This window comes from Podarcis cretensis (genome assembly GCF_951804945.1).
Source record: "Podarcis cretensis genome assembly, chromosome: 5".
Lineage (NCBI taxonomy): Eukaryota > Metazoa > Chordata > Lepidosauria > Squamata > Lacertidae > Podarcis > Podarcis cretensis.
The window spans coordinates 24,480,169-24,499,027 of NC_137174.1; the positions used below are offsets into that span (position 1 = coordinate 24,480,169).

At 42.6% G+C, this 18,859-nt stretch overlaps 2 long non-coding RNA genes across 2 annotated transcripts; one reads left to right on the forward strand and one right to left on the reverse strand.

Moving 5' to 3' along the window:
• Positions 1-5,037: 5,037 nt before the first annotated feature.
• LOC307215995 lies at positions 5,038-14,458 on the reverse strand. Its single transcript, XR_013838862.1, has 3 exons — positions 14,355-14,458; positions 8,715-9,076; positions 5,038-5,171 (listed from the first exon to the last, which is right to left on the reverse strand). It is a non-coding gene; the product is annotated as an uncharacterized lncRNA (long non-coding RNA).
• Positions 14,459-14,551: 93 nt separating this feature from the next.
• LOC307215976 lies at positions 14,552-16,365 on the forward strand. Its single transcript, XR_013838832.1, has 2 exons — positions 14,552-14,690; positions 15,164-16,365. It is a non-coding gene; the product is annotated as an uncharacterized lncRNA (long non-coding RNA).
• Positions 16,366-18,859: the final 2,494 nt, after the last annotated feature.

The following is an 18,859-nucleotide window of genomic DNA, read 5'->3' on the forward strand; positions in this document are numbered from 1 at the left end:
AACAACAACTGGAAAAGAGTAAGTGCATTTGCAGGGACTATTAATTTGTACAGTGCTTTAAGTTGAGGGCATACACACACACACACACACACACACACACACACACACAAAAGCTTTTAAGAGAAGAGGATGTATCATGAAATCACCCTGATTACATTAATCTCTTGTCTGTGCTGGAACACTCCAAAACTGGTTCTACAGGGTTTCAATATGGCATCGTTCCAACCAGGGAAAAGTGGATTGCGAAGGGTGCTCATTAGGTAGAACCTGTGACATTGCCAGCTCATCTTCCTCCCCGTTCCCAGAGCCCTTTTCAATGCAGTTAAAAAACCGCAAATGTTTGCAACTATTTTTTAATCAGATGAAGAAGGACACATAGGCACATAGTGGAGGCTGGTTCATTAGGGCTACAAATCCCAAGGACAGTGTCAAACAAAGAAATAAAATCCCCCAAACTTCAAGGCAACATAATCTTTGAAGTCCCACACACATTTTAAACATTTTAAATTTGATCTCAGAAAAGCTCTCCAAACATTTCTGTCAAGCTACTTCAGTGGTACCTCGGGTTAAGAACTTAATTCATTCTGGAGGTCCGTTCTTAACCTGAAACTGTTCTTAACCTGAAGCACCACTTTAGCTAATGGGGCCTCCTGCTGCCGCCGCGCCGCCGCCGTGCAATTTCTGTTCTCATCCTGAAGCAAAGTTCTTAACCCGAGGTACTATTTCTGGGTTAGCAGAGTCTGTAACCTGAAGCGTCTGTTACCCGAGGTACCACTGTACTGTTCTATGGACAATCAGGTCTCTGCAGCAGTCTCTGGGGAGAAAAACATGTGAGAATTTGAATTGTGCAGGGACTACCTCTTTTCTAGGCACTGTTGGAAAATCCACTCCACTTCCCAGTGGGAGGAGTTGCGGTGGATCGTGTGGCCACCCACTCCCCACTGGGGGCAGGGGACTTCATCCCCCATTACCAGGGGGATCCCGGCCATGTCAGAGCCCGGCCAGCCAACCTGTTGGCCGGGGGAGCATGGCCGAGGCTGTTTAAACGGAGGAGTGAGCCAGAGGACTTCCTCTTTGGCTCGCTTCCTCAATCACCCGCCCTCCCTCCCTATTTTGCAGGTTAAGCCTGTAAATGGACTTCGGTTGGTTGCCTTGGTTGTCCGAGGGGCCTGGTAGGAATTTTTCCACTTGGCAAATTGGCACTGGCCACTTGGTTTTCACCTACCTCGTAGCAATCGTCACAACTTTGTTAGGGTTGCGGTTAGGCATTGTTTGACCTTGTGTGGGGGAGGGGAGGTGTGGCCATCACCTGCACCTCCATGCTTAAGGGTATTCCGTTAAAGGAACCCGGGGGTGTTGATCTAGTCTGAAGCCCGGCTGGGGGGCTAAGGCCTTGACACGACCCCGACGGGAACACCAGGGGGAGCTTGAGTTGGTTCACATTGACAGGGCTCCCCCTACCGATGGCTTACCCTTACTGGACTTCCTGCACAATGGGCAGGAGTCAGATATAGTCAGGTCCAATCAATGCCTAAGCCAATACCACTCACATTCTGTAATTTCAATAAAGTTGTGGCCAAAATTTGTCCAATAACCTAAACCTAATATCCATGTCCTTGTGTGAGTTATTTCCAACGAGGGGGTGGCTGCGGGGTCTCGACCCACAATTATCCTACCCTATCTGAAAGCTGACAAGCATTCTCAGTACTGGCCTAGTAGGGCTGCCTTGAAGGGCAGTTTGAGCATGCTCAGAGCTGTTTCCTTGAAAGCTACACCTTAAAGCACATTTTTGTTGCTATCCAAGAGAAGGGTGGGGTTGCTGGTCTGAGGAGTTTTGTGTTTTTTATAATGTTTTTTAAGAGAGAATGATGGTGGATAGAGCGCGTATCATTCTATAATATCTATTTTTTTACTTAATAATTTGCATTTTTGTGTCTTGGGGAGGAGGATTGGGAAGAGAAATTGTGGGTAGCTTCCATGTGTGTTGCAACTTTCAACCTTATGTGCTATTGAAACTGTAGGGTTTGTGCACATATCTAGGTTTGAGAGAAGTATGGAGGTTTTGCATTCCTGATCTTCTTGAGCACGTCTTTCCCAAGGAATGAATTAAAATTCAGCTGGATGCGTATTTTCTTTAGCCTAGAACATCCCGCCTTTTGTCTCTGTAGGTGATGAAATCCTTATGTGCTTGCTTTTCAAATTCTCTAAATACCAATGTTATATTTAAGCCTTAAAAAATAAAAAAAATAAAAATAGATCAGCTTCTGCCTCTTGCTACATGGGAGAAGAAAAACAAGTCAAATGTTCAAGGGGAAATAGCCAAATTCATCATGTCGCATCATTACGAAAGCGGGCTGATAAAATGTGTCATTCTGATGCCAGACAGTTATGTAGATAAATTGATTTTGACCTTGAATCACCTTCAGTGACCCATTCATTTATTTTTTCTGGCAGGGTGGGGAGGGGAATGAATGACTAGATGCAATTTCTCTTTCAAGAAAGATGCATTGTCATGTGGACTATGGCCAGAGAAAATGTGAACTAGTCTATTGCTATTTATTTCCTGGTCACTTTTAATCCTTAGACTACTCCATACTGAAGGCATTACCCTCTTTCCTGTCATATTTTCTTCCCAGGATTGTCTCACCACCCCAAATGCAGTCTGTCACTGATGTAGAAAATAGCCCTCTGCTGATGTCTGGAACATATGTGCAGCGGAGGACTAGGATAGTGCCAGCCTGCCCCACCTCATGGCGCATCAACTCCACCTCCCTTTTGTGCATTTCATTCCACATTTCCATAGGGCATGCTGGCTCAAACATTTTGCTGCCTGAGGGGAAGAACAAGAAAGTCTCCACCTCCAAATTAGTTAGCTACTTCATTCAGTCATCATATTTATATACCAGCTTTCCTGCAAGAAGTTCAAGGGGGTGTACATAGTTCTGCCCCTCCCATTTATCCTCACAATCACCCTTTGAGGCAGCTTAAGCTGAGAAACGTGGGACGCAGGTGGCGCTGTGGGTTAAAGCCTCAGCGCCTAGGGCTTGCCGATTGAAAGGTCGGCGGTTCGAATCCCTGCGGCGGGGTGCGCTCCCGCTGCTCGGTCCCAGCGCCTGCCAACCTAGCAGTTCGAAAGCACCTCCGGGTGCAAGTAGATAAATAGGGACCGCTTACCAGCGGGAAGGTAAACGGCGTTTCCATGTGCGGCTCTGGCTCTGGCTCTGGCCAGAGCAGCGATGTCACGCTGGCCACGTGACCCGGAAGTGTCTCCGGACAGCGCTGGCCCCCGGCCTCTTGAGTGAGATGGGCGCACAACCCCAGAGTCTGTCAAGACTGGCCCGTACGGGCAGGGGTACCTTTACCTTTAAGCTGAGAAACTCTGACTAACTCAAGGTCACCCAGTGAGCATTATGGATGGGTGTGGATTTGAACCCTGGTTTCACAGGTCCTAGTCCAACACTCTAACCACTACACCATGCTAGCCAGACTGACAGCTAAATCTTACTTCGGTACTGGCAGCTGGACTGCATTCTCCACTGCAGCTGAGGTCAGCAGACCAGCTGAGAGGAGCACATGGCAAGTCACATGACACACAGTGCTCTATCCTCCCAACACATTGCCGTCTCTCCAGCTCTACCCCTCAATAGTATCTACCACCACTGTTAGGGCTGCTCCTGCTGCCCATAAGAGTATATTTACATAGAGCCCCATGTGCAAGGTCCAAACAACAAACAGGCAATTGTACACTTTGATTCTGTAGTGCAGGGTTGGGCAGAAGGTAGATCAGCATTTGCTACTTCTCCAGCTTCTGATACCTCCTCCCCCCAGTCTTCTCCCTCTTCTTCCTCTGACCTCATCATTGTCCCATCCCCTGGCACTGAACCTTCTTCCCTTAGGGGTTTCCCAGCTGGTGCCTCCCTCTGCTCCCAGCCAGTCCATGTCATTTATTCAGAGTTATTTTGACTGTTCTACTGATTTGTTTCTTTAAAAATCAGTTTTAAAACTATGAATAATAATAATAATAATAATACAGTGGCACCTCGGGTTAAGTACTTAATTTGTTCCAGAGGTCCGTACTTAACCTGAAACTGTTCTTAACCTGACGCACCACTTTAGCTAATGGGGCCTCCTGCTGCCGCCGTGCTGCCGGAGCACGATTTCTGTTCTCATCCTGAAGCAAAGTTCTTAACCTGAAGCACGATTTCTGGATTAGCGGAGTCTGTAACATGAAGCGTATGTAACCCGAGGTACCACTGTAATAATAATAATAATAATAATAATAATAATAATAATAATAGTTTCTGACTCCCAGTCCCCTAACAATAGCCACAGTTTATTCAAGTTGGGTGGGGAACTTTTGGAATAGAGTATTCTGCATTATATCCACAATTACCTGCCAACCCCTTTCTCCAAATCCCGCCTTAGCCTTACTATTTTTGGACGTAGACTTAGGTTCCACCCTTCAGCACAGCAAACTAGTAGGCTTCTTTCTGATTGCAACATGATTAGCAATAGCTCAGCAATGGAAGAACCAGACTGAAATACCCCTGAACATATGGGAAAATGATATCTGGGATACAGCAATGTCTGAGTGTCTCACCAGACACAGGAGGGCAATCAAAGGCATATCAAATAGAGATACCATCCAAGAAACGTGGACCCCTTTCTTTAACTATGTTAATGACCAAAATCAAGACCTTCTTATATCAACTGCTTAGTATTCTCAGTGGAGGAGTTACGTTAAGTAATATGTTTAAATGTGGAATGTGTAAATGGATGAAACAAACACCATTAGATATACTGCTGGATAAGAGTTTAATGGTTATTGTATTTGTTTTAAAACCATAAAAAATAACAACAGTTAAAAAGCTTCCCACCACCACCCTAAATTAGGCTGCTGAGACAAAGAAAAGTTGGGGAGAATTTTTTGTCCTGTGGCCTGAAGCATCATGACCAAGGGCCTGTAGAACGTGAGGTCATTTCCTCCTGCTGCAGTTCACATTGCATTTTATGTTGCTGTACACACCATTACCTGATTTGCTTCCCCTTGTCTGCAGCTCTCTGAACACCTGTTCAACGAAGCCCTCATCTGTGCAAGCACAAGGGATGCTTAAAATTTACACACCTTAGCTTAACGGCGGTCTGTGTTATGGAATGAGATGGAAGCTGGTCTGAGGGAAAGCACATTAAACCAGCATTATCTCTCAAGAAACTGCAGGATACAGATGGCTAACAACATGTGTACTTGGCTTCAGCCGCCATTGCTGGGAGTGCACTGGAGCTGGGGTAATAGGCACATAGCTCTTAATTCTTAGCTAACATCCTCCCTCCTAAGCACTGTTTTGCACCTGGCTCTGGTTAGTAGACCACAAGGTTCCTGTTGGTTTGTTTTGTCTTTTTAGTAGATCCTATAAGGCTAAATTCTGCCCAACTGCATTGTGGTGTACTGTACAGGCTGCACAGTGTGAGTGTACATCTTGGGGCACTTATCAAAACGTAAAATTTGCAAACAAATGGCAACAGAATGGCATGATCCCAGCCCCACACTGTGCAGAAATTCTGGAAGTGCTTTTTATTATTATTTTGCATACAGTCCCCGTTATTGTCATATTAACTACAGGTCCATAGGATACTGAACAAAAAGAAAATAACATTATATAACTAAATTGATAGGTCCTCCCCTGTGTTACAAAGCCCATCACAAAGAAATCTTTCCATCTCTGTTCAGACCTCTTTTTTTTGGTAGACATTGCAAATTATGCCAGAGACACACCATTTAAATCAATGCTACTGAGTAGTGAGGTTCCAATGTCAGGTGAAACAGCTCCTCTGATGGAACTTTGTGCACAAAGCAAACATGACCTGATAAATTAACCAGTAAATTGTATTTCACAGTCTCCATCAATTCAATCTCTTTTTTGTCTGTTGCAATAGGAGAGGATATAGATGTTTAGAGTTTTCCCTAATTTGCTGCATTTGTGATTCTCTGATTCCTTTTACGTCACCAATTTGGCTAAAACAACATAATGTTCAAAGCCTTCTCCCCTTCTCTATGTAATCAGGAGGTTAATGAGATAATTTAAAATATGTTCAATTACCACCCCCACTACATACACTTATACAAAGTTGAAACTGGGATCAATGAAGATACCTCTAAATAGTGCTGGTTTTATAGTTATAACAACTGCTGATTCGAGCCTCTGAAATTCGGCCTCAGTTGCTCGCATTGAGAAGAGATTCATTTATGCTAAACGTCATCAGATTTTGTATGTATAAAGACCATGGCAATCAATTAACAATTTTCTGCTTTTTCACAACACCCCAAATTCAGCAGCCTGAGGACACTGCCTCACTCTCTCTAATGGTAGGGCCGGCCCTGCAGGATTGCATATTTTGTCCCTATTGCTGGTTCCATCTGCTCTAGTGATGACCCTATTTATCAGGGATGGTTCTTGAGTCTTGAGTCTGGACGACACATACACAGAGACCCACTTTTTAGGTGCTGGAAAGCTTGTCACCCAGCAGTGGGCTGCCTCTATGCCAAGCCATTGCCACACAGCCAGGCCATTCATTCCAAGACAGGCACTTCTGTCTGTCCTATACAAGTGCCCACAGGGTAATCTCCCCCTCCACTGCCAACCTGGGGTAAAGAACAAGAATGCTGCTCTTCACAGAAGCTTAGGAGTCCATGACTTTCATGGTAATGCTTGTTTTCAGTGAAGTTCAGGAAGTGTTACCTTTGAAAGAAAGGCTGTGCCCCCTTCTAGGTAGCATATAGGGCAAAACCTGTTTTTTTGCTGCTGAAATTCATTTTGAACTATTGATGACATAAGCTCTCTCTAGGCATTCAGGCCTTGTGCAATTGCCCTGCAGGGTGAGGACTGCGGAGAGCAAGAATGAGCTCACTCACTGGCCCTGCTCTCCCTGCTGCACAAGTTGGGAATGGACTTCTGCATTTTATCTACTCAATTATACCCTTTCATTTATACCCTGCCTTTTTTCTTTCATGGAACCCAAGGTGATATACTTGTGGCACACATACTTGGCAGTTCACCATTCAGAGAATGGTCCAGAGTCCCAGACCTGCTTAGCTTCAGCCAGATCGCATGTGCCTTCAGACCAAAACCTGGGACATGGTCTGTAGTCTTAGACCATGTACAATCAGGGTTCTAAATAGTGCAGGAACTTCCTTGTGTGGAGATGACTCTCTGCTACAGGTGTTCAGCCCCAATGCAGGTGGGCAGGGAGGCCACTGGGAAAGTGGCAGAGGGGGGCAGGGAAAATTAGCACTTTCCTGCTCCCCCACTACCAATGAAGTAGGGAGCACATGAGGGGGAACATCTAGAGAGGACTATAGTCTAGGGCAGGGGTGCTAATTTGTGACCCTCCATATGTTATTGGACTCCAAATCCCATCAGCCCCAGCCAACCCAGCCCACAGTTAGGGATCATGGGAGATGTAGTACAGAGACATCTGAAGGGTGATGAGTCAGCTGCCTAGGATCTAGAACCATTGTTTTCTGAGTACAGTGGTACCTCGGGTTACATATGCTTCAGGTTACATACGCTTCAGGTTACAGACTCCACTAACCCAGAAATAGTGCTTCAGGTTAAGAACTTTGCTTCAGGATGAGAACAGAAATCGTGCTCCGGTGGCGCGGCAGCAGCAGGAGGCCCCATTAGCATAACCTGAAGTGGTGCTTCAGGTTAAGAACAGTTTCAGGTTAAGTACGGACCTCCAGAACAAATTAAGTACTTAACCTGAGGTACCACTGTATGCCTTTGACCAGAGGAAGAAACAACCTATCTGGGTTTTTACTGCTGCAAGATGTAGCAGGTGGAGAAGGGCCTTCAGCAATTTGCTGACATCAGTTTGGCTGTCTCAGCATTCATGGGCATATCCTATGGTTGCCCCTTAGAAACCCTGTGCCTCGACACATGCACACTAGCTTTGGAAATGTGGCATCCATCAGAACTTGGTTGAAACAGAGACAGCTGGAGACAGTGGGAGTTTGAATTAGACACTGACAGAGGCTGAAAGTTTTTTAGCTGGAAGTAATTGGGCTGGAAACTATGGGAGGCTATGTTGCTTTGGAGAATCTGATGCAGGATCTTGCAACCTGTTACCGGAGGTTATATGCTTCCACTATGTTCTGTTTGTATAGGTGCACATAAAAAGGATATTACAAAGGCACAAGGTCTGCCATTCACAGTCAGAAATTTCACCATGCATGCACAAGCCTTTGGGCAGCTCTTTTTGGATTCCTGCTATTCCTTTAATCTTGAATTTGTCCAAGGGTTAATTTTTTAAAAATCCCTGTTAACTGTCACCCACCTTTCTCTGATCTCTTTGCCTCCCTTTCTACAAAGATCTAAAATCATGCCACTGTGCATCATGTATGGTTTGTAAGCCAGAAACGACAAGTGAATACCACATTCAAATATTCAATAATTGTCTTGGATAAAATGAACCCAGTGGTCCCGCTGGGATTAATTATGAAGTGCTAGTCATCTAAAACCTGCTAGGCAAGCAAGTAGTTAATCAGGCATGTAGAACTCATATATCAGCTGACCTCCGTGTCCAAGGGCATGAGGTGGGTCCTTTCTCACTTGATCAGCGATGGAGGTGTGGCCAATTAGACTCGTTTTTCTCTGACATCAATATCCATTGTGTTTTCTCTTGTCCTTTAATGACCTTACAATTGATCTACTCACTCTTTGATCCTAGTTAGCTGACCAAGGAGAAGCTGGCATCCGTTTCAGTTGCTTAACTTGTTGATTTCAATTGTTGAATATAATTTCCTTGAGTCCATTGTTGCTCATTTCCATGGATGAGGTTTAAATTAGCAGATCAGAGCGGGGAAATGCATCCAAGTTCTTTGTGGTAATTAAGAAGAGGAGGGTTTGAAAGGCTTTTCATAATGGCTGTAAGAAGCATGACAAACTCTGGTGCAAAATAACAGGCACTTTTAAAAACAGGCTGCTGTCATAAATAGCCTGAAATAAATTCCAAACCGGAGCTTTGAATTAGTCAGTTGAATTTTCTTTGTGGGTGTTTTTCCCCCTGAGCTAAAGCCCTGTTAATAGAAATGTCTAGTAAGAAAAGATAACAATTGCAGCCAAAATTTAAACAGTGAGAGTAAAATAGTACCTTTATGAAGACCAACCAAGATTCATGATGTACAAACTTTGGTTGACTTAGGCTGCTGTCCTAAGCACACTTACATGAAAATAAGTCCCTTTTAAATCCATGATCCTACTTCCAAGTAAACATGACTAGGCTTGGGTTAGTTTTAGAGAAGTAAAAGTAAAAGTCTTACAGGTCAGGGATATTAAAAGGAATAAGGAACAGTTTGGAAGTGTGGCAGGTTTTAAACTAAACAAGAAAAAAACAAAAATGATTGTGAAGAATATGGATCAAGATCAAATAGAAGTAATGCAACAACAAACACAAATAGAGGTGGTTAAAAAGGTGAAATACCTGGGAATATGGATAACTCCCAAAAATATAGATTTATATAAAAATAACTATGAACCAGTTTGGAAGGAAATAAAAAAGGACCTAGAGGTGTGGGGAAAACTGAAATTGTCACTCTGGGGAAGGATCTCTACAATTAAAATGAATGTGCTTCCAAAAATATTATTTTTATTCCAGACTATCCCTATAATTAAGGGGAGTAAGATTTTTAAAGAGTGGCAAAGAGCGATTTCAAGATACATCTGGCAGGGCAAAAAGCCGAGAATTCAATTTAAATTGCTAACAGATATAAAAGAAAGAGGAGGCTTTGCCCTGCCAGATTTGAAACTGTATTATGAGGCATCATGTCTTTGCTGCATGAAAGAGTGGATTAAACTAGAGAATAACGAATTGTTGGATTTAGAGGGGTTCGACAATAGATTTGGATGGCATGCCTATTTATGGCATGAGAAAAGGAGAGTCCATAAAGGCTTTGAGAACCACATCTTCCGGGGTCCTTTAATTGAGGTATGGGACAGGTATAAAAACCTATTAGAACCTAGAACACCACGTTGGTTATCACCTCTAGAAGTCATGAGTGTAAAGAGAACTAATATGAGAAGTAAATGGATAACATATGGTCAATTGTTATTTAAAGAAGGAGGAAAGTGGAAAATAAAACCGTATGAGCAGGTAAAAGAACATGTATATGATTGGTTGCACTACTTCCAACAAATGAGATGTTTAAGAAAGATGGCAAAGAACGAGGTTTTACGGATAAGGAATCGAAATTTCAAAGTGAGGTTATAGATAATGATGGTAAAAATTTATCTAAAATGTATAGGCTGTTGTTAGACTGGAATTTGGAAGATGAAGAAGTTAAGTCGGTGATGATTAGCTGGGCCAGGGATGTGGGTCATAATATACAATTTGAGGACTGGGAGAAACTATGGAAGGAGGGTCTAAAATTCACTGCTTGTATGACGTTAAAAGAAAATATGATGAAGATGTTCTATAGATGGTATATGACACCGGTAAAACTGGCAAAAATGTACAAGACATGCAATAGGTGTTGGAAATGTAGGGATAAAGAGGGTACTTTCTACCACATGTGGTGGGAATGTAAGAAAGTGAAAGACTTCTGGGAGAAAATATACAATGAGTTAAAGAAGATCTTAAAATACACATTTATAAAGAAGCCAGAAGTCTTTTTGTTGGGAATAGTAGGAAATGAGATAAAAAGGAAAGACTGCAAATTCTTTCTATATGCAATCACAGCCGCAAGAATGTTACTGGCCCAGAAATGGAAACAGCAAGAAATACCGACCGTGGAAGAGTGGAGAATGAAATTGTTAGATTACGCAGAGCTAGATAAATTGACAGGGAAGATTAGATACTTAAGAGACCAAAAGTTCATCGAGGACTGGGGGAAATTTGTGGAATATCTGGAATATTTAAGTGAAGGACAGATGACGCTTAAGGGATTTAAAGAAGCACTGTAAAAAAGTAAGAAATATTGTCTACAGGGAATAGGAAAAAAGAGATAAATAAGGTCAATATAAATTTGAGAAATGTGTAATTAAAATTATGACTATGGATGATTTATGGAACAGCTGAGGGAAGTCCAAAAGAGAAATAAGTTATGAAAACGATGGAAATGGAAATGGAAATGAGTTTATTACGGTCATAGACCAGAGAAACATGGAACAACAATAGTTTACAAAGGGAGTAATGGTGTCAATTTAAAAAAAAAAAAAAAAAAAAAAAAAAAAAAATTGTAAAATTATACATAAAAAGCAACACATATGCACACACACACACACACACACATATATGCACATTTATGCACTGCAATATATGTATAGGCTTAAAAGATAAGGGGGCTTGTCCAGGGGTCAAGTCTTTTACTTTTTTACAGCTAATGCCCTCCGCTTGATCGCAGCCGCAGAAAATTTGGCCACTTTCAGTGTTACTTCTGGGTTTTTATCTCCTAGTAGGATTTTCAGCCGCTGAAGTTCAGATCGACCTGGAAATTTCTGAACGATGGGGGAGATAAACAGTGACCTAATATCCCCGTAAAGGTCGCAGTGTAGCAACACATGTAAAGCCGTTTCCACCTCTTTCAGACCACATGGGCAAACTCGTTCAGCATAGGGTTTGCCCTCGTATCTGCCCTTTAGTAAGGCAGATGGCAGTACATCAAATCTGGTAAGGGTAAACGCCCGCCTGTATTTTGCGATTTGTAGATCCAGCAAATATGGTGTTAGATTAAACCCTTTTCCATAATCTTGGATGGCTGGATATTTATCTATCTTGCTCATATGATCCTGAAGCTCTGCATCTCCTATTCGCTGGCTCACCATCCTTTTAGCCTTTTCAAAACCTGAGGCTATAAGTTCTTGTGAGGAAAGCCCCAGGCCCTTCAATTTTTCATAAAGCGACACTCTCCATTTAGACTGGAACGGGTCTAATAGAGTCAATGGAGCCACTCCCACTGGGAAAAATATAAGTTTTAGCCAGAGGTGAATCTTCAAGATCCATATCCTGGCATTTATAGAGAGTTGACCTACCTCCAGCCTAATGGCTGCGTTGGGAACGCAGGTAGGTAGCCCTAGTAGGGAGCGGTAAAATTTAGTTTGTACAGATTCCAGGGACTTAAGTTTTTGACAATTGAATATCTGGGTGCCATACATCAGTTGTGGAAGTATTTTTGCGACAAAGACCTGGGAGGCAGCAGGAACATATTGACCTCCTTTTCTGTAGAAGAATCTTATGATAGCTCTAGAAGATCTTTGCGCATTTGCAATGGAATTCTTAATCTGATGGCACCAAGATCCCTTCTCATCAAAGATTATTCCAAGGTATCTAAAAGATGTTACTTGCTCAATAGGTTGGTTATTAATTTTCCATTTATGTCGGAGTTTTCTCTTGGAGAACACCATAATTTTTGATTTAGTGTAATTTATTATTAGGTCTTCGGCTTCGCAATACTCTGTAAGAGCTCGTAAAAGTTTTCTTAGGCCCACACAAGAGAAGGAAATAAGTGCCGCATCATCTGCGTACAAAAGGACTGGAATTGGTATATTATTTAGGTTTGGGGGGTGAGTACTTGCTTCCTCCATCTTTCCGACTAAGGAGTTTATATAGAAATTAAATAGAATAGGGGCAAGAACACAGCCTTGCTTGACACCATGGAAACTTTGGATTTCCTTTGATAGGTTCCCATAACGGTCGCATCTAACACGGATCCGAGTATTTTCATGTAATCTACGGATGAGAAGCAAAAGACGTCTGTCGATGTTTGTGGCATTTAATTTTTCCCAAAGTCTGTGCCGGGGTATCAAATCGAAAGCTGATTTGAAGTCTATAAAGGCTACATAGAGGGAGCCTCCTTTCTTTGAGGTGTATTTCTCCACTAGATGTTGCAATACCAGTCCTTGGTCTAGAGTTGATCTATGTGCCCTGAAACCAGCCTGGGCTTCCTTAAGGATGTGCTCCCGTTCCAGCCAGTCCGCAAACTTTCCACGTAAGTGAGTTGCATAGAGTTTGCTGATGATGCTTAAGAGACTGATTGGTCTGTAATTGGCTGGATCAAGTTTACAGCCTGGGGACTGGGGGAAATTTGTGGAATATCTGGAATATTTAAGTGAAGGACAGATGACGCTTAAGGGATTTAAAGAAGCACTGTAAAAAAGTAAGAAATATTGTCTACAGGGAATAGGAAAAAAGAGATAAATAAGGTCAATATAAATTTGAGAAATGTGTAATTAAAATTATGACTATGGATGATTTATGGAACAGCTGAGGGAAGTCCAAAAGAGAAATAAGTTATGAAAACGATGTGAAATTAATGTATTTTGTTTTGTTTTGTTTGCTGATGTTGATTAATAAAAATTATATGGAAAAAAAAAAAGGAATAAGGGGAGGCAGGTGGAATTGAATTGGGCCATGGGAAGATGGGAAGCTTGGGACAAAGCACTTGTGTTGGATTTAGAAGGTGATGGTTCATATGAATTTTCAGGCTTCATAGGGAAGAAGAGGTGTCAAGAAAAAATTCTTACAGAGCTTAGGAACTGGTATAGTGTAAGAGACAACTCAGGGCCAATTTAGGGAGTATCTGATTCAAATCTGCTTCTGTAATGGATTCACTAAATAAACTGTGGTTTGACCATATTTCTCATGTGTTTTGTCAGCTCAACTGGCTTCCACTGCATTTCCAAGGTCCAATTTAAAATACTGGTTTTAACATGTAAATAGCTTGGGATCATGTTACCAGAAAGCTCTGTTGAGATCCTATCTGGATTGCTGCATTATTATATAGAGAGACTGCCTCTGAGAGCAATTCAGAAATGCTTCTGGACCCAATTCGAACTGCTGGTGCATACCTTTAAGTCTCTAAGCATCTTGGGAGCAAAGTACTTGATGGAGCACTATCAACCTGTCTGCATGCTATGGTCATTGGGCGCTGCCCTTCATAGAGAAGGAAAACCAACAACAGAAAATTGGGGGGGGGGTGAATGACAGTGGCCCCCCAATTCTTTTTTCCCCTATGCCTTCACATCTCTAGCCCTTCCCCAAGTAATGACCTTCACTATCTCGTAGCTATCAGCAACGCCCCACTTTTAAAATTCACCCAGGCATTTTAAAGCACCTTTTAATATTATCATAAATATTTTTAACACTCTTTATTGCACTTTTATCTGTTTTCAATTTGTTCAAAGTTTTGTAAACCACAGTGAAATCATATGGATGCTTTAAAAAACAAAACAAAACCCTGTCAATTGGCATTTTGTATATATCGACACAGATACGTATACTTTGAATGATATGGTAGATATAGGATTCCCTCTCCCCACACCTTCCCTGTGGGAAAAATATCAATCCAGGGTATAGCTGACATTGAAACGAATGGCGATCCTCTCATTGGAATCTGTGAGGGGTTTGCTTTATTTAGTGCACTGCAGCTGAGCTTGATAAATGAGGTCTTCATGCTTCAGGGCATGATGCTCTCTTGTATTTGTCTTGTCAGCTGTGACCTGCCATTGTGAAGTCAGCAAGGAGGTCAACATAAGCTCTGTAAATGAGACAAAACCTCCACAATGTCTGTGTCATTGGCCTGCCCGTAACTGGGCTTGATGCCCAAGAAGACAGTCCAGGTCGGTGGTCCAGAAACTCCAGGCAGGCAAGGACTTGAACAAATGCTGGAAAGCAGATGGGCAGTCAAGTTGGGACAGGTAGTCCAAAAACAGTTCATTCTTCCCCCAAGGGATGAACGGTTCACACTGAGAAGCCAGGCCAGCGCATGATGTGAAAGATTCTCTTGCTCAGAGCCTGGAAAGCAACTGTCAGTCTGTATAGTACCGGGACAGGGAACCCTTTTATGGCTGAGGGCCACATCCCCTTATGGGCTACTTTCTGGGGGCACGTGCCAGTGGTGGGTGGGACTAGAGGCAAAAGTGGGTGGAGCAACAAATGCAAATTTTAGTTTCAAAGAGTAGGTTAGCTTCTGCACAAATGTGTCCTTTTATTTAAAATGCATCTCTGGGTTATTTGTGGGGCATAGGAATTCGTTCATTTCCCCCTCAAAATATAGTCCAGCCCACCACAAGGTCTGAGGGATGGTAAAAAGGTTGCTGACCCATGGACTAGAGGGTGGAGCAAGGCAGGTGGAAAGAGGCCTTGCCTGAAGGAGTCTCTCCCCTCACAGTTCTTCCTCCAGGACCAGCTCCCTTATGAGGACTCCTAGGGCCGGAGGGGGGGGGGGCAAGGCAGGTGGAAGGAGGCCTTGCCTGATGGAGTCTCTCCCCTCACCATCTCCCCTCCACCATCTGAAGTTGTATGCCTGGGGATCCTTGGCTCATGACTGTTTTCACACACAAGCAACACATCCTGTTGTATTTTATCTGCACAATCAGAATAAATTTCAGGAACCAAAAAGTCGTATTGTTGCCCCATTCGTAAAGTTGCCCCAAAATGGCAACTAGGCATTCAGTTTTGGCAACTATCACCCTGGTTAAAGGAGCCATTTGACGCCTAGCTTATATTGCTGAGTTTCTAACACTGAACACATCTTCTCTAAAGAGGTCACTGGAGGATGTCTTGGTGGTTTTGACCTACCCTTTTCCTGCTTATTTCTCAAGATCTATGAACAGAACATGATTTGTGAAAAACCACAGTTTGGCGATTCACCTTGTAGATCCTAAAAGTTTTTTTCAACAACAACAACAACAACTCCCTAGTTTTAATAAAAGTGTCTTGGGAGTTGGGTGCAGAAGCCTCTGAGGAAGATGTCAGCTGTAAAATCCTGCTGAGGACCAGTCACTGCTGTGCTGGATGGTAGCCAGTGCATCTAAAGCTCTGGCATAATTTGACGGGTAATCTGGAATGATGGAACAGAACAAGACTCTGGCTGCAAAGATGGGTCATTCCTTTTCTTTGCTCTGCATGCTGCTACTTACTATCTTGTCACCTCAAAGCTTGCAGCGAGGTCAGCAGAACCTCTGCAGCTTAGATGGAAACTCCTTACTGGCCTGATCTTCGCTGAGGCTAATAGGCAGTGTGATGCACAATCTTGTAATAGCCATAAAGGCATTTGGAAAGCCTAAGAAGTGAGCGTTCTCAGTTCATCTTGCTTTGGCAATAACATGAAGCATTCAGCGAAAGACTTCACCCATGAATGTGAAGAAGTCCTCAGTGGGAATTTCAGGAGGAATCCTGGATCAATATTATATTGTCAGATGCTCGCTACTTCCTTAAAGTGATGAAAGCATCTAGGGGCAGTCATTCCTCAGTTATGGCTTCCTCTGGAGAAGAGCGCACTGGAGACAAGTGGTATTTACTTGAACTCACTGAAAAAGACCTTGTGGTTGAAACAAATTTGGTCATTAAACTTTGTACTGATTCCTTTCACTGCATTCATCACTTTCAGTTCATCAGTATGCTGATGACACTGATGACACACAGCTCCATTTCTTCTTCATTTGCAAGGTGTGGTGGTGGATTTGCTAAACTGGTGCCTGGCCTTGGCAGTGGACCTGATGAGGACTAACAAACTGAAGCTGTGTCCAGCTAAAAAAGAGACACAGTTAATAGCTGGTTCCCCAGTCTGCATGGGTTAAGTGCGTCTTGTTATAGATTGGGTCACTCTTCCCCTGAAGGGGTAGGGGCACAGCTGAGGGGTGCTGTGGATTTGTCATCAAAGGAACATGTGACCACTGTTGCATGGAGTGCCTTCTACCAGCTTCAGCTGGTGGCCCAGCTGTCATCCTATCTGCATGGGGGTAGCCTGACTTGAGAGATCTGTGCTCCAGTAACCTATTGGTTAGATTACTGCAATGCATTGTACTTTGGGCTGCCCCTGAAGACTTCCCAAACAGCAATAAGTGCAGAATGTGGCGGGCAGAGTATTATCCAGGGTCAGGTGGTCTGAACATACAACTCCAGTTCTTGGCCCACTTGTGCTGGTGGTCAATTGGTTTTTGAGCCCAGTTCAAAGAACTGGTTTTGACCTATAATGCCTTGCAGCACATCTTGGAATCCCAATAGCTCAAGGACCACCTTTCTCCATATGAACCCATTTCTGGACCCTGAAATCAGCACGGACCCTGAGATCAACATATCAGGCCCTTCCCTGTCTGCCCCTTTCAAGATATGTTCAGGGAGTGGTAATGAGTGAACCGACCTTTTCTATGGTAGCACTCCACCCTGTCCTTATAGAATGCTTGGCCCAGGGAAGATCAGCTGGTTCCAACTTCATCATCTTTTTGGTACCAGGCATAGATTTTTTATTTTCCTTGATATTTGGACAGCACTAATGCTCTAGCTTTTTGGTGTCTATTCTTCTCTTGGATGTCAATGGATATTTTACATTGTCATGTTGGGTTGTTGTTGCTGTTGTTTTCAGACAAACACGTTTAGTATACCTATGTATATGTATTGCTTTAATGGATTTTGAATTGTATATTGCATTTTTCTGTGTTTTATTGTCATGTAAATCACTTTGGGACTCCTTTTGGGGCACAAAGCCATATATCAGGACCCCCACAAAGAAGCCTACAAACTGTGCAGCGAAGGCTGTTGGATCCTCACCCTCTCTCAACAGAGTTACAATTCTCAAGGTTTTATTTGAAGAAGAAGTAAGTGTTAAACCAGTTTAAATATGCTGTGCAGATAAGGTACCTGGAATAAGGGGACCCAGAGTTGAGTGCTCAGTGACTCATTGCTTCTTGAACATCTTCTGTTATATGTAAAAGCTTATTTAGATCTCGCCCCCCCACAATTAATCAACAAGTGCGCTCACATTTTATTTGCTTCCAAGCAAACATTACTAATTTCAGTTATAGCCTTTTTTGTGCTTTTTTTTTTAAAGAAGGAAGCACTGAACAGTCTGCCACAAGTGCAGTAGTTCATTAAGCTTCCCTTTTTGCCAACCTCTGTGATTCTTCCAGAATTTTAATCTCTGTAGTATTTTTTTTAAATGCTACAAAGAAGTGCTTTGCTAAGACCATTTATCATCCTTTGCCTTAAGCAAAGTATATAAGATTATATTTGTTCTTGCATTATGCTGTGAACTTCTGGGACTTTTGCAATGAATAGCTGAGGAAGTAGCGTATTTTAGCAAATGCAGTGTTGCTTCTTTTTTTAAAAAAAGTCCTCTAGAACTAACGCCCCTTTAAATACTGGTTTGTTTATTTTCTCTGATTGTTTCCTGGTTTGCAGTGCCACCTAGACATTTTTATAAATCTGCAGTTCAGCGGAACATGTAGGTTCACACCCCCAACCCCCAATGCCTCACTCATTGATAGTTACTTCACACATGAAAACAGAAGGAACCCAAGATTTACCATTACGGTGTCATGATGAATCTACCCATATAATTCAGGTGTTGCAAGGACATGCTTGTTGTATTCATGCTTATCCTCATGCAATGGATGACATGACCTTGGTCTGGATTCAGATTTAGTTATATTTACTGCTTTCTCAATAGTAACCTGTGCAAGCACAGAGGAGATGAAATATATATATAGAGAGAGAGGGATTAAGTTTCATCAGCTACCATAATTCAGCATTAGGAAGTGCCTCTTTGAATCAGTTGGTCCAATTTTGTGGAGTTTGGTTGTTGTTGTTTTTACACATACTGAGCATAATCAGTCTTTCTCATTGACTTCAGTCTCAGAGACAGATTTGTATGCTCCATGAAAGCTAACAGGAAAATCACTGTAGCAAAGGAAATCTCTGGCGTAGGCTAATTCTGTAGAAATAAGTCCCATTGACACCAGTGGAGCTTTCTGCCACGGAATGAACTTACAATATGGAAGCTAAGAGCAACAACTTTAGTGAATACACACTGCTTTTAAAACAAACTGGTGCTGTAACTTCAAGGCAATACTCTGAGAGCACTAAT